This window comes from Acyrthosiphon pisum, chromosome A2, assembly GCF_005508785.2.
Source record: "Acyrthosiphon pisum isolate AL4f chromosome A2, pea_aphid_22Mar2018_4r6ur, whole genome shotgun sequence".
NCBI classification, from domain to species: domain Eukaryota; kingdom Metazoa; phylum Arthropoda; class Insecta; order Hemiptera; family Aphididae; genus Acyrthosiphon; species Acyrthosiphon pisum.
In genome coordinates, this window is record NC_042495.1 from 2,882,125 (window position 1) to 2,902,600 (window position 20,476).

The 20,476-nt window shown below is 28.4% G+C and overlaps 1 long non-coding RNA gene across 1 annotated transcript; it reads right to left on the minus strand.

The window, feature by feature from the left end:
* Positions 1-734: 734 nt before the first annotated feature.
* LOC115034327 lies at positions 735-14,058 on the minus strand. Its single transcript, XR_003839688.1, has 3 exons — positions 13,620-14,058; positions 11,221-13,125; positions 735-1,205 (listed from the first exon to the last, which is right to left on the minus strand). It is a non-coding gene; the product is annotated as an uncharacterized LOC115034327 (long non-coding RNA).
* Between the last annotated feature and the right edge of the window lie 6,418 nt (positions 14,059-20,476).

Below are 20,476 nucleotides of genomic sequence, written 5' to 3' on the forward strand. Positions count from 1 at the left end.
TTTTTCTATAAATATCAATAAAGTTTTATCTATTGGGCCAAAAAGTGTAAACAATTAATACAAGGCTCCTGATACATTGTTACAATAGCAGTTGAAAAATATTAAAAATACATAGGCACAATTTTTTTTTATAAGCATTTAAAGATCGAATTTTGACAAAAATTTTCAAATTTTAATTTGAATAATTATTTTGTAGTTAAAAATTTATAAAACGTTCAACTTTTGTATCTAAGAATTGAAAATTTAAAACAAGATAACACGTAAGTATTTAATTCTGTTACCAAAAAATCTAAACAATACATAAGCACAATTTATTTTTATAGTCATTTTAATTTCAAATTTAGACGAAATTACATATTAAAAAACCTGGAATAACTATTTTAGTTATTTTGTTGTGATTGTATAATATTACTTGTGGGCACTTGAAACTTCTAAAGTATACTATTATATATCTATGATAGTACCATGGTTTGTTGTCGATGTATAACGCGTTGCCTAATGGATATTATGATAATTGATATGATTAATTTGAAAATTATTAATAATACTATAGATAAGTATACCTAAATATGTATGTCTAATTTATAGACTGACATACCGTCTCCGCTCAGAATCGTTTTTCTTATACAGTGATATTATATCATTGAATTCAAATTTAAAACTATCCATTATACAGTGACCCACTTGTAACCTACTGTGCAGCAGAGCGACATCCACTTACCCACCTTTTTTTTTTTTTTGAAAACTAGTATGGAATTATTTGTTATTTATAAATTTTTTATATTTTATATTAAATTATTTTTACTAAACGTTAATAATAAATCGAAGAAAACATTATTCCGAGATATAGAGAGGGTCGCCTATTCAATATAATGCAGCTCGTTAATAATGTCCATTTTAAAAAGAGAATTTCGCTAATAACATTTAAATAACATTATCATCTATCTACATTCTACATAATTGACTTATCTCATAGATTATTTACGTACGTAGCAATATTTAACATATTTTATTTCATGTGCTTAAAAATATATCAATAAAAACATAACTATTATCTTAAAATAAACCACATGACTTTTCATAATTTTAATTTTATAAGTACAATATTATGAAACTTACGTGTGCCATCGAACCGTGTCGCGATTGTATCCAGAAATGTATTCTGAGGCGCCAATAATCCTTTTCTGGCAGGCATTTGTTATACCCTAAAAAAATAGTTGAAAAAGTGTAATTAATAAAAACCGCAGAAATTTTTATATAAGAAAAAAAAGTTATAAACTATAATATAATAAGTTGGGAAAAAAAGAAATAAACAAAAAACTACGAAACAGAAGTTTTGGTCGGGGTAGTGTTTTTAAAATATACAAAAGCAACGATAGATCATTCAATTTTCCAAAACAATTCTGAACAAAACAGTTAATTCAAAATCAGTTAAGATATTGCCGAAACTGGATTATTTCAGTTATTAACATTTATTTACCATGTTTGTCTCAAATAATCCAAAATCCATAACTATCGTAGCGATTTGAAATAAATGTATATTTATAATTCTAAGTTTTTCTATGGTAGTAAGGTACCTAATATATTATAAGTATTTATAACATAGTAATCAAACGACAGTTTTAATACTTTTAGGCCGATACAAAACTGGATCAGATATTACTTTTTAGATCTACACTGTGCAGTATACTATTGTAGTTAACTCAACCAAAAATAAACAAGTGTTTTTATAAAGTCAACAAACTCAATTTACAGTATTGGTAACAATTGAAGCCCAAGAAAAATGAAAAATAAATTCCAAAACTATTGACAATTTTTCACTAACAAAATACGGCTCATAAGTTATCTGTTTCAAATAGAAAATTCCAAGATTCTAGATTCTTCTAATTAAGTACCATAGATTACACGCCAAATTGTATACACTCACGTGTCAATGAGATAAAACAATTATAGTTTGTTCCACGGTTAAAGATATCCTTAATCGTGGTTTGCTCCCTGGATCGTATTATCAATATGGTATGTAATATATGTGATTATTCCATTTTTACCAATAGAGATATACTCGTTATCATAATATACAACCGTGTTTATCAGTATTCATTGGTAATTATTGGTATCTATATGATCTATCACATTTTTTTTTATATAATATTAAAAACAATAATATAAAATAGTATCTACCTAATTCAAAATACTTATATAGTTGTTATAATATTGGAATGAGTTCAATTATTTGAAATTTAACGAATAGTATAATATACATTTATTTATTCATTTATTTATTTGTTTTCATGCAAACGTACTCTTGGTCTCTGGGTCCTATTACAGTTTAAACTTTAATATGCAGTCACATAATATTATTGTCTACAATAAATAAATGAATTATTATGACATTCAGCTGAAGTTATAAAAATTGCTAAATTTAATTATTTATTTTAATCTTATTTTGAAGAAAAACAGTCTGTAATGTATTTATTACGCAATAAGCCTGTATGCAGAATGCAGATATATATAAATATATTGTATTTATGATATGAGACACGTGAAAAAAGTAGCCACCCAATGAGAACACTTTACTTGGGGCTTTGGAAAGTTAACTTAAAAAAATTAACAATATTATATGAGTTACCGACGTGCGTTAATAGGACGTGTTTAGCAGGAGATAATTATTTAGTGGATCATTTTTAGTAGAGAAATGTGGCTAAAAAGAATCTAAATTCCTTGTATTGAGATTATTTGTTTTAAAATCGATAAGAGCAGAGATTTGTAGTTCGGAGAGGTCAATTTTACCAGATATTAGATTGAGTAAAAATCAAGAAACAGATAATAAGATCACCTTTTAATTAGGCGGTCAGATTATATTAAGGAAATTCAGTACATTTTGGCAAGAGCCATGGATATATTGAACTTTAATGCAATACATCTCAGAAAACAATTGTGTGCTGATTCAATGCATTCGGTTTGTTTGAAAGTACCGTTGATCCAAATCAAAGGCCAATATTTAAGATTAGATCAGACAGAGTTTTCAGAGACATCGGGTTTTGAACGAGTGACATGTGTGTTTTATAAATTCCAGGATGCGCATTTCCTTATTTTTAATCATTTTTGTATGGTTTGAAAAACTTAACTTGTGGTCGAATATTATGCCTGTAAGATCTTCATAAATATTACATACTATTAAACAACAATACAAATTAGGTAGTAATATATATATATATTATATATAATTATTTTAGCACGATAAAATGAAAATTATAATTTAATGAAGAATTAATTGTTTAATATTTTAAAACAAAGTTATATATCAAACTTTTTTTCAATACGATATGCTTAACGATCGACGAATAAAACAAAAAATGTTTACAAAAACCAACCATAGTTTATATTGTTGTAAAGTATCTACTTTTAAAATAAATAAAACGAAACTTACATTGCCTTAAATAAAACCGTTTAAATTAAGTGCCTGCGTATTAAATCGGAATTAAAAATATTAGGTATCTAATACTCGCAATAAAACTGATTTAATTTGGCATGAGAAAATGTCTTAAAGAACATAATAATGTACATACCTACTTATTGTGATTGAAACGTCATAAAAATGGTAAATTATTAATTCAAGCGCGAACACTAATTAATCGACCGGATAATTTTTTTCGGAAAAATGGAAAACAGAATCGCTCACGGAATTTGGTAGGTGCTCGCGGAAAGATTTTAAGCTAAGGCATGCGGAACTGGCAACTGCGGTTTTTTCTGTTTTAACGATAGAAACAAGAAGCTTTGCGAACGCAAATAATAATCATTATAAGTGCAAGGCATTCATAAGTCAGTCTATTCAGAAAATCTGACGGCAAAACAAATCACCAACTAATAACGACGCTCGTTCAACCTGCTAATTCGACACTATGTTCAAATTATTTTTCAAAACATGCAAATCACATTTTTAAACATTCAAAAAGACCAAGAGAACAATAAGTAGATCAAAAACTGAAAAGACAATGTCACAAATTGTTTAAGCTTTCCAAATATTTTTTTTCTCAGACTTAAATTAATTTGTATGTATTATGTACGCGTATATATAAACACGTTTACGTTCAATATTATTATAATAACGTATATAACATAATGAAAACCTTTAAACAAATCATAAATCAAAAATAATAATTTAATTTGTTGAATATATTGTTTAGTATGGTGATTAATGTTAAGGCGCAGCTATATAATATAATAAACTTAATGTTATTATTAAATTGGGCCCTTTTTCTTCTTAGTATTAAAACTTATATGGCATTACCGGATTTAACTAATAAAAAATAATAACAATAATTTTAAGGAGTTTAGTAATATATTTTTCTATTAAACCATAACCGGAAACAGTTTTCAATCGATTTATTTATGAAAAATCAGTGTAGTTTAAATTAGTAGACACAGGTCTAAAAATAACCTATACCAATAATAATTTGTTTTGTGAAACGTCTAATGATTATGGTGAAAAGTACGAATGTAGGTATATCGGGTATTAATCTTAAACATAGTTAAACCTATTGATTAACGGAAGAATGGAGTATAGGCTAGATTTTGATGGAAGTTAAGTATTCGTTTTAATAGCATAATGTCCGGTTCTACACACTGTCATGGTGAGTAGTGAGTAACATTTTTATAGCGTTCTTTTTGCAAATTATAACATCATTGAAAAAATTTTTTGTGTAAATAAATAATTCCTACGTATAATAAAGAGTAATAAGCATAATAAATGGTTAAAGGCTTTGAAAATGTATTTAAAAAGTTTAAATACAGTATCATTTGACTAGAAAGAATTATGATAGGTACTAAAAAAAATCTTAGTTAATACATTTGCCACTTCATTCAGATTAAAATACGATAAACAAAATTTAAAACTTGAAATAGGTAGTTTTAACGATTACTATAATATATAATATTATACAAATAAATAAAATTACGTTGGTCGTAGGTATTGGCAAGAAATAAAACTAAACAATTAATGATCACTGCATTTTCAGTTGGTTTTTGATTTGGCGACAACATCATCGCGACAACAATGAACATCGAGTGAACATAAATCAACAATCTTAGATAGCATTTAAATGTTCAATTTAAATAAAAAAAACATTTGAAAGACACTGACGGTGACGAAGGAAGAAATCTTGATGCGGACACACGGTAATATTGTGTATATTTATGTAAATTATTATTTATTTGATTTAAATATTTTATTTTAAAGAACAATTATTATAGAAATCGGAAAAACCAAATAATTTAAAACATCATAAAACAGGTAGAAATTATTATGGGTACACAATATTACCTATTAAAAAATATTTAATACAAGTCTGGTGAAGTCTCTAAACGGCAAGACGTAACGAGGAAGACATTTGATAAAAATTATTCAAATTAATCGATAAGTATATTATAACACAATAAGTACCTGGAACAATCTTTATTTAGATGTTTATTACATTCATTAGTAAGTTTACATAACAATTATTTAACTTAGCACCTTAAGTATTATTTGTTATGCATTATTTTTGTCTTTCAAACACTTTACACACGTAGTCTGCATAAATTGAAACCTTGACCGTGGCTATAGTACGTGTGTCGGTCTAACACTGCTGTGCTAATTGGAACAGATACTACGTAACGAATTTGCTGATTGTGCAATGGTCTTCAGGATAGAGATAAAATTGCAGCGAAATAAAGAGTATCCTTTACTAAAGAAAAGAGACACAATAACAAAGAATTTTTCTTCGTTTATTCGGCACGTGGTATATGTCCCTTAGGAAAGATATAGAAAGGAGACAATATCGTCGATTTCAGCCCAAATCCCGAGACATTAATCAATCGGCAACCTGTTAGCTCGATAAAGTACTTTTAAAAGATATAACAAGACGCGGACTAGGGAGGGGAGACAAAATGCTTTGTAGACGAAATTCACAAAGTAAGTTTATATATTATTATATAATATTTTTCAATTTCTACTATTTTAAAGAATATATTGTTATATATATGCATCGAACATTAAAACGTTTCGTCATCCTATCAATAAGCCAAAAATGTATTATAATTCAATATCGCACACAATTTTGTTAACGAAAACATACTCTAGGCAGGTATTCAAATGAAAAATTGCACTGTATAATATTCGTTTTCAAATTTTATTCTGTTAAAATTAAGATATTAAAAATATCACCTTCAAATATTACTAATAAACGGTTTATTCCTAATAATGACAAAAATAATTATGACTTATTATAAGAAAATTATATTACACTCATCGTTCATCTGCTTTACGAGTTTACTACTTGAAAATTGATTTTTCAAATTAATTCCAATTTATGTAAACGGAAGAAATAAGATTAAATCATTTAAATCCATTATACGCATCGTGTAATTATGAATTTCCATAGAAAATTAATAGAAATGAAATAAATTTCCCATATTTTTTTTTTAATTTCAATTCATATAATATTCTTGGGCTCTTAATATTTCTTTTAAACTCTAAGTGAAGTGAATGCGTACCTACCAATTATTGATTTTATTGTTTTACAACGATTATTTCCTATGAATACTTTAAAATGCTTAAAAAGTTACATAATAATATAACCATTGTAAGCGTTATAGTAAAGAAAAATTACATCAAGGTGAAAAATTCCAAAAATGTTAAAGAAATCAGGGCAAAAAGTGGTTTTCTGCGAGCTCCACTCCGAATCGCTTTTGATGTATTTGTTGCATTTAAATTTGTGATAGTAATAAATAATAATACACCGCTATCCTGCTCCAAGATGAATTTAAAGAGGCGATATAAACCTGTATAAATATATAATAGAAATATTATATAATTTTGTATAGGTATTGTAATATTTTATACACAGCATCCGATTTATTTACTCTGTTCACTTTTATAATATAATATATACATTTTTTATAACACCCTTTTCATTACAATACGTCTTAAAGTAGATGGGCATTTGATTTTCGGCTTAACATTAGAAATAATAATTATAAACAGTGACATCCGGATATCGACGTATTATTGTTTAGGTACTATATCAGTTAGAAGTGCATTAAAATATAATGGTAAATTTAATATAATAAACTCAACAGAATATTTATATAAACGCATACTCGCATTAACTGCTAATATTCCATAACAACTACTAATATGCTATACAATGTTATAGTATTAGTATACCTACCTATACAGTACACAGACACAATAGTTGTAGTAGGTATAGGTACTACGGAGTTGGATTTGAATAAATAATGCTACATTATACTTTATCAATGCATAAGGTTTTATCTGCACGCTCTTAACATATTATTATCCTTTTGAATCGTATATGAAATAATACAAAAATTAAATTATCTTTTCATTAAACAAATTATTTTTAAAGAAAAAATAATGTTTGAAAATAACATATTTGACCAAAGTTAATCTGTATTGTACACACACAGCTTGATGTTTTTATTGTAATTGTTATTTTAGGACCGAGTCGTTCTCATCTACCAAAAAGGGTGTACCTAGGTAATCAAAATATAAGATATAATAATTATGTTTAATCATCCTGGAAATAACATTTTTAACCATACACCTAACGCACTTTATTTTTATTACCATTTAACGGAAAAGTTATTATAGGACTTCACATTTAGATGGTAACGATAAAAACCTCGAAACCCGCTTCGTGGTATCTACTGGTATCTAAATTCTAAAGGTTCATGGTTTCGATTTAAAGAGTGTAATTCGCCGTTGAGTAGGTCACCTGTAACGGATGTGATAAATTGGAATTTAACGATAAATCATTGTATGCGAAAAACGATTATAAGCAAAGGAGACAGGTGGTCATCGTATAATATTTCTAAGCATAATATAGTTAATGTTATATTAAATTTTTATTAATACGTATTTTTTTTTTATTGGGTGGATTGAATTAGTTTTTGCCAAAACATCGCATAGGTACTACTTAAAATAGTCAATATCAACGGGCAATGACCCATAGAATGGAATGGTGTAAATAAATGTTAAAATTAGTCAAAAAAATGTCATTAGGTAGGTATTGAAAATAATAATATTTAATGATGAAAAGTTTCAATTATAAGTTATAACAGAATATTAAAATCATTAGAGGAAAAATCGAAAATAATTATCGTTTAATAGGTATCCAAATTTGTGAAAATTTGATCTTCAATAACAGTCATAAAAAAAATTTGTAGATAACTCATGATGTGATTGCTATCAAAACAACTTATGAGAATTTTCGTGTTAGATTTTCAAACTATTTGACTCACGACAAATTTTTATCAACATAAATGGAGAAATTTTAAAATTTTAAAAAAATTAAAATTAAAAAAGCCAAAATGTTTTTAAAACTATACCTATATTATTGGTAAAAAAACACACTCATCATTGTCATTTATTTAAATAAAAAATTACAGTAAGTAAAATTATATTTTTTATTACTTTGGTAATCAATATATCTTTTAATTCGTCATTACTCATTAATAACGGTGCGAAAATATAATATTCCATAAGCAAATACCATGAGAGACTTTATTTTTTAAATGTATACAATTCTGTAAAAGCTCATACTAATATTTCATTAGATAGTAGTAACTACTAAATAATATGTTTTTTTTTTTAAATTAATTATTAAGGTGAGCCATAACGTATAACGCCAAGTTTGTGTGTTTCGTGTACAATAATAATAATTATTGATAACATTATTTTAAAACTACCTATTCATGTTATTTTATATTTGAGTTACATCTGCGACAAGACTCACAAAAGTTCAGTTGCTCTTATTGTTTATTTTGTTTTTAATATTATATAAGTAATAGGTACCTCCTACGCGTATTTACGAACATGGTGCAAAAATATATATTTTAAAATTTATCATAATAATAATAGGTATAGTGTGCTTATACCACCTTAATCTTCCTAGGTGCGCTAGCTCGGTCTCAAATATTAAAATATGTAGGTATATGTGTATATATATATATATATTTTTTTTTTGGGAAGAAGTGGTATTATACCCACTTAATTTTTATTCACTTGAACATTTTAAAGTTAATGAATAATATCGTTGAAAAAAACATTACGTAAAACATAATTTATTAACAAAATTTTATTTTCATATAATTTATAAATTGAAATGAAACGTATAAAATAGTAAGTAACAGTGTTTTTTTTTTTTTTATAGGGAGTCTCATTTGCACTCGATCCGACAAATCGCCTGTGTATATGTTTTTAATTCCAGTTAACAGAAGTATCGATGAAAAGTTTTGGTTCAATTTATTACATTCACTTTTCAGGTATGTCTGAACGTCTCTTGAGAGAAAAAACTGAGTTCTAAAAGTTATTTTATCCAACCGCCGTTACGAAATCATGTTTCAAGAGAGCAAAATACTCAAAGATCCAAATTATTACTCGAAATTGTTTAAAGTTGTATAGGTACACCATTACAGTGTATAATGTCGAAATAACAAAGCTGATGTAGAAGCTTTCTTATAAAGATAACAACGGTTCAATTTTTGTATTATGAATACCAAGTTTTCCGAATACTTTAAAGGTTAAAACTTCGCAATTCGAATTAATTGTAACATATTATTATTCAAGTATCGGGGTCGACCAAGGGAGATTGAATAATCATCTCATAATTTACAATAATAATGTACATTGTACTTGTAGGTAAATACGTACCTAATAACATAACGTCATAATGTATTTTGTATGTATTTTCGAAATTATTTTTGGTATAGATTTGATTTGAAACATTCATACGATTCTTAAACGTAATCAAAAGTATTAAATAATACTTATATTCTAACTATTATTAAGCTTATAAAATTTGTACATACTTTAACTTATCAAGCACATCTTCAATTTTGAGAGTAGTTTCTGGTAGAAAATTAGATCTAACTGAGAGTTTGGGGGTCAAAAGTAAAAGTTTCCAGTAGTTATCAAAATAATTCGGAAAAACTAAAAAAAAAAAATACTGAAAACAAAAATATTAACGTAATAAGTTTTAAACTTCAAAAATCAATTTTATATTTTGTTGTTACAGAGACACGAAATGTGCACCAAATATTTTAGATCAGTATTTTCTAGAGATGATTTAATTATCCAAAGATTTTTGCTCTTTTCGAGCAATTTATAAACAATATAATCATTAAGCATTTTCGACTTTTTTCAGTTTTTCTCGATTTATGTAAATAATTAATAAAATAATTTTCTAAATTGAGAAGTTTGGAAAATTGAATGCAAATAAGCGGTCTCTCATAATTTGTTCATTTTATAGAAATTAAAAGATAACAAAAATACATGGTCAACAATTATTTTTTTTAAAAGCGTTTGAAGTATAAACTTTGATGAAATTCGTATTATTCATTATCACAAAAAAATTAATTATTTTAGTTCAACTTTTTAACTTAAAAAAAAAAAAAAAATATAGTAATATTTTTATAAATTCCCGAATTATTATTTTTAAGTGTTAGTCAACTTCAAAGTAAAAATGAATCTCATAATAAATCGTTTGACGAATCAACTTTCTATTTACATACGAAGATTTGTTGAACGTTATTAATTTAATAATTGATTTTCACTGTTTGAAAACTTTATAATATTAATATATATCCGTTTATAAACCCAGTAAATAATTTTTATAATACATTTTCGTTCAACAGGTTTTGATTGATTTGGCTTCTGGTTTCCTTCAATAGTAGATTATTGTAAATTAAATAATATATAAATCATATTATTAATTGCATTTACACTCTATAGAAACTTAAATTATCTAATAATCATTATTTGAATCGTATGAATCGTAATCTCGTCTCATGTGCAGTTCCATAATATTATGACCAACGTCTCTTATAATTTTTTCGTAAAAACTCCAAACGGTAATTTTGAAAAAAAATTACTGTTTTATTAAATATGTAAATTTATCTTTCCAATAGAAAAGAAATATCCGTGCAGTTGAGCGGGTGCGGGCAGGTTAGTGTTTTTTTTTCACTATTATTGTAATTTCAACCCAGCTTTGACGTCGGCAAAATAGAAGTGTGTACGGTTATGGCTTTGGCACGGTGGTCGGTGGTGGTATTATAGTGGTGACGGCAGTTACGGCGTTTATTATACCATCATCAAACAGGTAGTATTATCATGGTAACAGCTATCAGTATAAACAAGAAGGGTTTACGGGGGCTTACCTGACGAGAGAATATGGTACTCGCGCGCGCACGGATCACGCGGCGATCGACGACAGCGGCGGCGGCGGTGGCGGCGGTGGAAGTGGCGCCGATCGTTGCCGCAGTGGCGTCGGCGAAGACGATGGTATAATAATATAATATGTGCGTGTATGTATATATATATAAACAATAAATTCGTATTATTAAAATGATAATGATAATAAAAATTATAATAATAATGATAATATAGAGTCGAGTGGGACGCGTATTTTAAAGGGAGTGGGGGTAGCAGGTGACCGTCATAATCGCATCACTGCGGGTGCACCGACAGCCGAGTGTGCAACAGTCGTCATGGTTGCAGCGGCAGTGGCGGCAGTGGCGACGACGCCGACGACGTCACTATACGATCACGCTGCGGCGGCGGCCAACCCCGGTCGTCGTCGCCCGTGCGGGTGAGTAAACGGTGGCGGCGGGGGTGGTAAGCGGGAACAGATTTAACGGCGATGAGCACGCGGGAAACGGCGGCGGCGTCGACGGCGGGCGCTGATGTGGTCGCGAGCGTTTGTAGGCGCGTCCTATGTGCGGTGCACAGCGCCGTTAACGAGATACTGCCGACGACGACTACGGCTACGACGACGGCAGCGGCGACGACGACGACGACGACGACGATGACGGCGGCGGCGGCTGCTGCTGCTGATGCTGATGCTGATGCTGCCGCTGCTGCTGGACGCGGTAGCAACAGCCAGCCGCCGACGAGCCCCCGTGCAACCCTAGGCAACGCCGCCGCCGCCGTCGGTTTGCGTTATTATTATTATTATTAAATTATTGTACCTACAGCAGAGGTGTGTATATTATTATTATATGTATTGTTGTGTACACTATCTGACGGAGTAATATAAAAAAATATCGCCGTCGTGTAATTGTGTGATAATACTATTATTATCGTTGTAACGTCCTATGATACAACTACCTATACAACAACTGTACGAGGAAGTGTGTATCGGTTAATAACATTATTGTTATTGTTATTATTATTGTTGTTAGTTTTACTCCGTTTATAATTTTCTCCCAATCGGTCATGATGATATTACTTTGGACACTCGTGTAACGTGCGGTTTTCGAAACGAAAAATTGGCCTATAGGAGGAATACCCCCCCCCCCCCAAAGTACACCAATTACAAGAGGCGCTAGGTGACGTAGTCCCCCACGATAATACATATTTGTCAAATCTTCGCGCCCCAAAACGAGTCTTATTGTACATTTTTTTATACAACTATACCTATACCTACCTACTATGCCCCTAAACATTTTACTTTCGACATTTATTTTATTTTATTTTCGCCAACATTTTATTACCTAATACATTTTAGGTTTCTAAACATATATGTTTAGAACTGCAACTTATATCCCCATTGTGTCCGTCTGTCCGTACGTCCGTTAGTTACGATTGTTGGTTTTTATTTATTTCTTGTCAGTACCTAGATAGTTACGATTGTTGATATATATATTGTTGATTTTTATTTTACCTAAATGTTACCTATTATACATATACTATTTGATTGCGTTTTGTTAAAATACGTTTAGAAACCGAGAATTTAGCACGCTCACAGATTGAGCTTCCCAAACTTGTCTGATGTTGTAAAACAATCAACATAAAGTACAGTAAAAATAAAAAATAAATCATCATTGGTAATAGATGACCTCAAGCACCGCCACCACTTTTTAGAATTCTGAATTTGGTGCCCGGGGTTATGCCCCTAACCACCCCCCCCCCCTTAAATACTACTCTGGAGTCTTGACGAGGGGTGGCACGTTGAAGCGGCTGTGTTGTAGGCACGACGAACAGAGTCCGACTGCGTCGTTTCGAGTAGACCGCATAGCAAAAACGACGTGACACTCCATTTCGTTCCCACGTGATCTATATTGCTTGATAAAAAATACATACAACGCAATATAAGTATATTATTGTAACAGAATAGTCCAACGTGCATTTTAAAAGACCTCAGTGGTTTTTGAATAAAATATATATACATATAGGTAGGCTGGTAGCATACATTTGCAGAGAAAACGTCAAATAGAGAAACGCGTTGTTTTATGTAAATCGTTATATCAAAAAATATATTAAAGTTTAATTTTTAGGTACTAAAAAAAGCGTGACAACTCGTCAAATAATATAAACGATTAATATAACACGTCGTTACTTTATTCTGCTTAATGATTTATTTATTTTTTATATACACCGCAAATTTAGAAATAATATATTAATCATTGCTGTTTGATGTAAAACAAAGTTTTCTACATATTCGTTTTACAATGTCTCTCTGCATCACTTAAAAGTTAGATTTAAAAATCCCAATGGTTTTTGAAAATCACGATTAAAAAATGGCATTTTGATAAGTGCCAATGTTGTAAGTACTTACGTAGTGCTGCCAATTATTATATACGCGTTATTAACTAAAAAATACTTGTAGGTATTGAAGTAACTTGCAGGCTGAGTAAATAGTTTCAATTAAATTGAATAATAATAATAATAATAATAATATTATGATCACAAAACTTTTATACAACTACCTGTAGCTCACCCATAACAGCAACTGTCGTATAATAAACCTGTAGGTTAACTGGTTAGATTATGCACTGCGTTCTACGTGCGAAGAATATTAGTTTATTTGTTTTTGGTTTTTACCAGGTATGTAATTATTTACGCTATACTTGTGTACAGATATATTATATAGGTGGGTGGTACCTATATGCATTTAATATGGAACACTATATTATATTGTGTAATTCTCATTGAATGCACAGTTAAATGGGTACATTTTTTTTTAGTTATTCTGCCTTGTAATATTCATACTTACATATACACTGTACCAAATTAATTTTTTTCTGTAAAGTCAAAATCAAAATTGTTCATAATAAAATAATTGCATAATACAATTTAGTACACGCGTCATATACTACCGCGTTAAACTACGTACCTAATTGAATTTAAATGTATATTTTTGCATAATATATATATACGTATAACATATTATTACTATGTATCAACAAAAATAACTCTAAAAAGTAATAATAAGGTTTAGTCACATTTTCTACGTAAGTTAATAATAACAGAACTTTTGTGAATAATAAAAGTAAATCCTCATACTGCTAAAGGTAGGTACGAGTAAAATTAACGTTAATTAATAATTATATTTATATAAGCCATATAAATTTTCAAAAGCTCGGCTGAGTTGATTTATTTACAGTTTGTTCATGTACTAATTACTACTAATTACTAACCCAATAAAATGCACCTAATTAAACACGACAAATTAATTTTATTTGAAGAATAATGACCATCTTTGCTTTTATATTAAATTATAATAATATTTCTGTATGACGTATTATGTGACTTTAATGTTAGCACTACTGCAGGGTAACAAGATCGACAATTTTTCGACAATCTCAATAATTATTATCCGTGATGAAATAAGGAAAAATAAAAACGTTTACAACTTTTTTGGTATTACGTGTATTAATCAAAACATTGAGAAAGTATACGGTATACTAATATAAAGTAGGTATACAGCTGATATCGGCTGTCGCACTATTATCGCAAAGTTAAACGTATTCACTTCAACGACCGTTACTGACTAACGTGATGACAATCAAATCGTTTTCGCGAGGCAAACAAAAGACCAGAGGAGACAAAATATTAACAATTCGAAAAAATAGCACTTGTTCAAAACGAATGAATTGTGTTATTTCTATTATCGTGATTATTGTTCGAGCATAAGTTATAAAATATAAAATAATAACAACAATGGGCTAAGAGAAAAACAAAAAGTTTTTAAAAATTCTAAATAATTTTAAATTTGTAACCTTGTCGCCTACTTACCAAATGCATAAACACATGTTCAATATAATATAATATATTATTCTATCTATTATAAGATACCCATTGTCGCCACAATGATGCATTATATATTTTATTTATTTTACATAATATTACCAAAATATTGTATCCATCAGCTAATAACTCGATTATTCGTCGTTGTTTTGCCATTATAATACTATTGTGACAAATTAATGAGAAAAACTGTTAAATTGAGCGAATGACGTACACCATTATTGACGCGATAGCAATGTCAGATTTAGATACCGATATTCACTATAAGACACGCTACCTATCTGTTTTTCGTTAAATAACGTCTGTGTCTCTAACAGCTGGTACGGAGAATATCGTCGATTAATTTTTTACTCGTGTTATTCCAATGATTACAGTAGTATACCCATACCACACTATCTCGATTCTCAGGCTATCGGAGTTGGCAGTGGAATAAACCCGAGACTCGTTCGTTAATTAAATTAATTAAATGTAAAATTATCAACAACGAAATCAAATGTTAAAATCACTGAACTCGGTTTGCTGTACTCTAGGTGTCGAGTGGACCCTGATTAACTGCAATGGATGTGTCAAATTCTAATTCAATGAGATATTGTAGGTATTAAATAGGTACGTCTTATATTAGTTATATTTCTTTTGATTTTCAGATTTCAACGAATTTCGTCAAAATTTGAACTACAAACAACAAACGATTATAAAAAAAAATTGTGACTATGTAGTATGTACGTTGTGTAATATATTTTTTAACACCAAAATATTATAAGGAACCTAGTTCAAGATTTATTAATCACAAATACAAATTTTATCCTACATTATAAACCAAAAAAGTCAAAAAATTCTACAATCAATAAATAGTAAGAATGAGCCAAAATATTTTGAAAACAGGTATAAATATTTGTTGGATAAAAAAAACAAAACCAATTTTATCTAATACTGCAGGATTTGCATCAAAATTCCTATTCTTCCAGATTATTTTAAAAAGTAGTGCCTATACTGATCATTTTTTCTTTTTACCCTCCCCCCAAAATAGGATTCAAATTTCTACCATAGACCACACTCGAAATTTAAGATTTAAGTTTTTATTCTACCATAGAAATTGTCTTCGGACACACAGATAAAAAAACACACATAATTCCCATAACATAAATAATCAGGCTACTCTGCAGGTATTGGTTACGGTTAACAATACATCATGATTATCATTTGACTTATAAAATGTTATTAAGTAAATATAAATATACACAAAACATAATATTATATAAACCATACATAAAACGCACCTGCCAATTATAGTTGAATAAATATATATAGGTAATTACTAATTATCTGCTGATTGATATCCTAACATATTATCAAAAATAAGTAGAATATATTTTTAGATAAGTTTTAGAATGATTTTTTAAGAATCATAAATGCTCAACACAGATTTTCCAAATTCGTCAATGGTGTAGGTATGTATTCGACATTTTAATTTGCACACATTTGCAAAAATAATGTTTTAATCAATAAACCCCTCGATTAAAAACCGAACTGTCCAGTTTCAAAGCATTTTTGGTGAAATTTTAAATTTCACATCTCATCAAAATACGTATCTCTCCAATTACAATAGGAAATGTTCGCTGTACATTTATTAAAATATTGTATTTCCATTCAAAACGTAACACTGGAAAAGCATACTTGGAACGTCCGAAATAACAGCTAAACAAACAAAAAGTAACAACATAATAGATTGGGTTCGTCTAAAAGTTTTAAAAAAACTGCTCGACACAATGGATTGAATCATTTGGGTGATGTATAGGTGTGTATATATATATATATATATTATAGCAATACATTTAAGGTATAAAACTTCAGATTTTGTTTAAAAAGTTTCTTTTGATTCGACCAGAAGTTTACAGTCCTAATTCCTATATACAATTATTTTTCTTTTTCAGTGTACAGCTCAAATCTTTGATTTAACCATTAACGAAATCATTAGATACATATACGTATATGCTCAGACTCCAGAACAATATATTACACAAGTTATATCTATAAATTTTCTCTAGACAGTTTTAACGTCCAATAACCGAATAGGTAGCCTATATTCTAAAAAATCAAATATTGTTATAATCAAACAGAATGGTAGGTACCTACCAGTCCTGTAAAGTATTTAAGTAAAAGTATTCAAATACTTTTTTAAGTATTGAATAACTTTTTAAATACTTTCAGCATGAAGTATTTTGAATGGTATTTTAAATACTTTTTGGTATTGAATACTTTGGTTTTTTATTTCGAACATTTTATTTTCATTCGAAATAATTGGTTGGAAAAATATTATTGTCAACTACAATAATAGAATAAATAGTTTTATTTAATATTCTGTATTTCTGTGTTAGCCGAAGCCCAAAGGTTTGTGAAAACCAGATTTCTAAAAAAAGTTATTGAATATTGAATAACAATATTCCCTTTAAAACTATAAGATAACTGTTAGATTACCTACTACCTATGTGTTTATATTACGATAATTAGAAACCCACTTTAAAAACCAAAAGTATTTGAAAAGTATTCCAAATACTTTTTCAAAGTATTTGAGTAGTATTTGAAATACTTAACAATTAAAGTATTTGAGTTGTATCTTAAATACTTAAAAAAAATGTATTTGTGTATTTACTCAAGTACTTTTTAAAAGTATTCTGTACAGGACTGGTACCTATCTACCTATATTATGTATATCATAATTACCATGAACAGATGAACTAAAATAAGTTTTATATAATACCATACCACCAGTTACAATCATGATACTGAGTTATATAATCAACTATATTGATTATAAAATTTTATCCCGATATTAAATAATTATTTATGTTAACGGGGAGATATTGTGGAGGGGGGCAATACTTGTGAATAAATAAATTGTATACACCAGACTAGAATTTATTTCTAGTCTTTCTGAGAATTCTCCCGCAACTTGCCATTGATTATTCATGTTTCGTACACCAACTTGGCAGCTTCCTACCATACGATTTACTCTTTTTTTCATGTGTTTCCAAAATCTAAATGATTGCGTGCGATGTCCCCCGTATTAATTGACCATATTTTAAAGTAAACGAGGATGCCAACTCTATTAGGTGCATACGGTACAATTTTATATTAGTGAATATTTATGAGACACATCACATTGATTTATCGAGTAATCTGTTAGCTAGCATTCTTATGATATGGTATTTTTTAATCATGTAACAACCGTGCAAAAAATAGTAACCTTCGATCAATCATAATAATGTCATCATATATAAAGACCTCCGGTAGTTGCGTAAATCCACATTATTATGTTTAATTATTATCTGATGACCAAGTGATATATTTTTATCAATATAATTAGATTTTCTATTAAAAAACCATAAAAAAAACCGTTAGTATATATAGCTTTAAAAATATTTCAAAAACACTAATATAATAACAAGTAATATAAATTATAATAATATGTATAATATAAACGCCATTTATTAAGATCCCGTGTTATATACTTTAAATTGGTTTTGACGTAATAACGTAACGATTTATCGATGCTTTCAAATTGTAAACAATAATATTTTGATAATTAATATTAATATAATACTATAAACTCATTCAGGGTGACCTAAGCGAAACAAGTCCTCGCTCCAGTTCTATGATCCTATCTCCACAATGTATAATACGTTTGAATATTCCATAGTGATTGAAAATATTTCTCAATAATAAAATATATAAAGTTTAGAATTGAACATTTTTCAATGGAAAAGTAGGTACATAAGGCTTGAACTTTTCAGGATTGGATTTACATCGAGAGCCAACGAATAACTATTATGGATTTGTGAGATGGATTTCAAAACTAGGGTTTTATAAAGATAAAAACATAAATTATAAAAAAAAACAAGATAATGTTATTCTTCAATAATATTATGTTTTTTTTTTCTTAAAAGGTTTAGGAAAGTACCATTTTAATATTAAAATATAAAAAATATATTCTGGAATATTTTATTAATATGTTAAAAATATTTTTGAATTTAAAAAACGTATAAAATGAAAACTTATTTTAGATTTGTTGACTTAAAAGTTTTCCTATAAGAATGCATAATATCCATTATTAGTGAGTAGAGAATGGCTATAATAATATTGCACTTCGAATTATTTGTATTGCGCCCTAAAGTTTAGGCCGTTTAGGGTAATAATAATCGGTGTATAATATTTTAATATTTTTATCATACATTTTATCAACTTATACTTTAAAGGTGCCAAAACTATTTTACAATCATTATATTATAATATGAATTTTAGGTTTTCAACTGCAGAGCAATGAATGTATTGATTTAACAATGGTGTGTTTTTTTCGTAGGAGATTTATAGATTAAAAATTGCTTGGATTATCAACTTAACTTAAATATATCTTTTCTGGTAGAAAATTATACCTAGTTGGTACTTCTGGGAGAGCAAAATTAAAAATTCCCAGTACTTTTTTTAAAATAATCAAGAAGAACAAAAGAAAATTTGAGAAAAACGGTAAATTTTACACAAAACCAGTTTTCAACTAAATAGATTTTCCTATTTTGTTGTAATTATTCAAAAAATTAATAGTTAACTGTAAATATGTACTTAAAATTTCCACAACATTTTTATATTATAATTTTGTACACAATTTGGTGTAACTTTTAAATAATTTGACTCTTTTTATTTAAAAGATTTGACATTTTCAATTTTTTTTTTTTTTTATTTCATTTCAATGAGTTGAAAAAAATGCATGCTAAGACGAATAGCTTGAAAAATTAAAACAAGATTCCACGTAGGTACCTAGTTTACTCTGAAACAAAAAAATATAAAAAATATTCAACCAAATATTATTATTTAGAAATCGTCTGTTCAATAAATTGATTATATACTTTAATACAATATAACACACTGTAGATATCTAGACAGTTGTATAGTCAGAACTATACCGAAGTTTTATTATAGTGTTTTTAACTAACTGTTAAAACTCGAAATACTTAAAATGTCTTTCTTGCAGATGTCTGTACGGTGCGCTACACTAAACTACGTTACATTTCAAAAAAAAAAATAAGTGCAAATTCTAACAACAACAAAAAACAATAAACCACAAACAACCACACACCATTACAGCAAACACACACGCTCATCCCTCACGTAGACAAAGTCAATATAATTTTCTTATTGGTCAACAACAGAAACAACAACAACTACAGCACATAGACACAACGATTTACTACTAATGACTACGGGTTGACTGATGATGAAAACGCGAATTGTTGGGGTTGTTTAACTGCACCAGATACCTATACAGTTGAATAATGCATAGACATATTATTATTGTAAATCTAATCACTTTAACGCGATTCACACTTATCGATT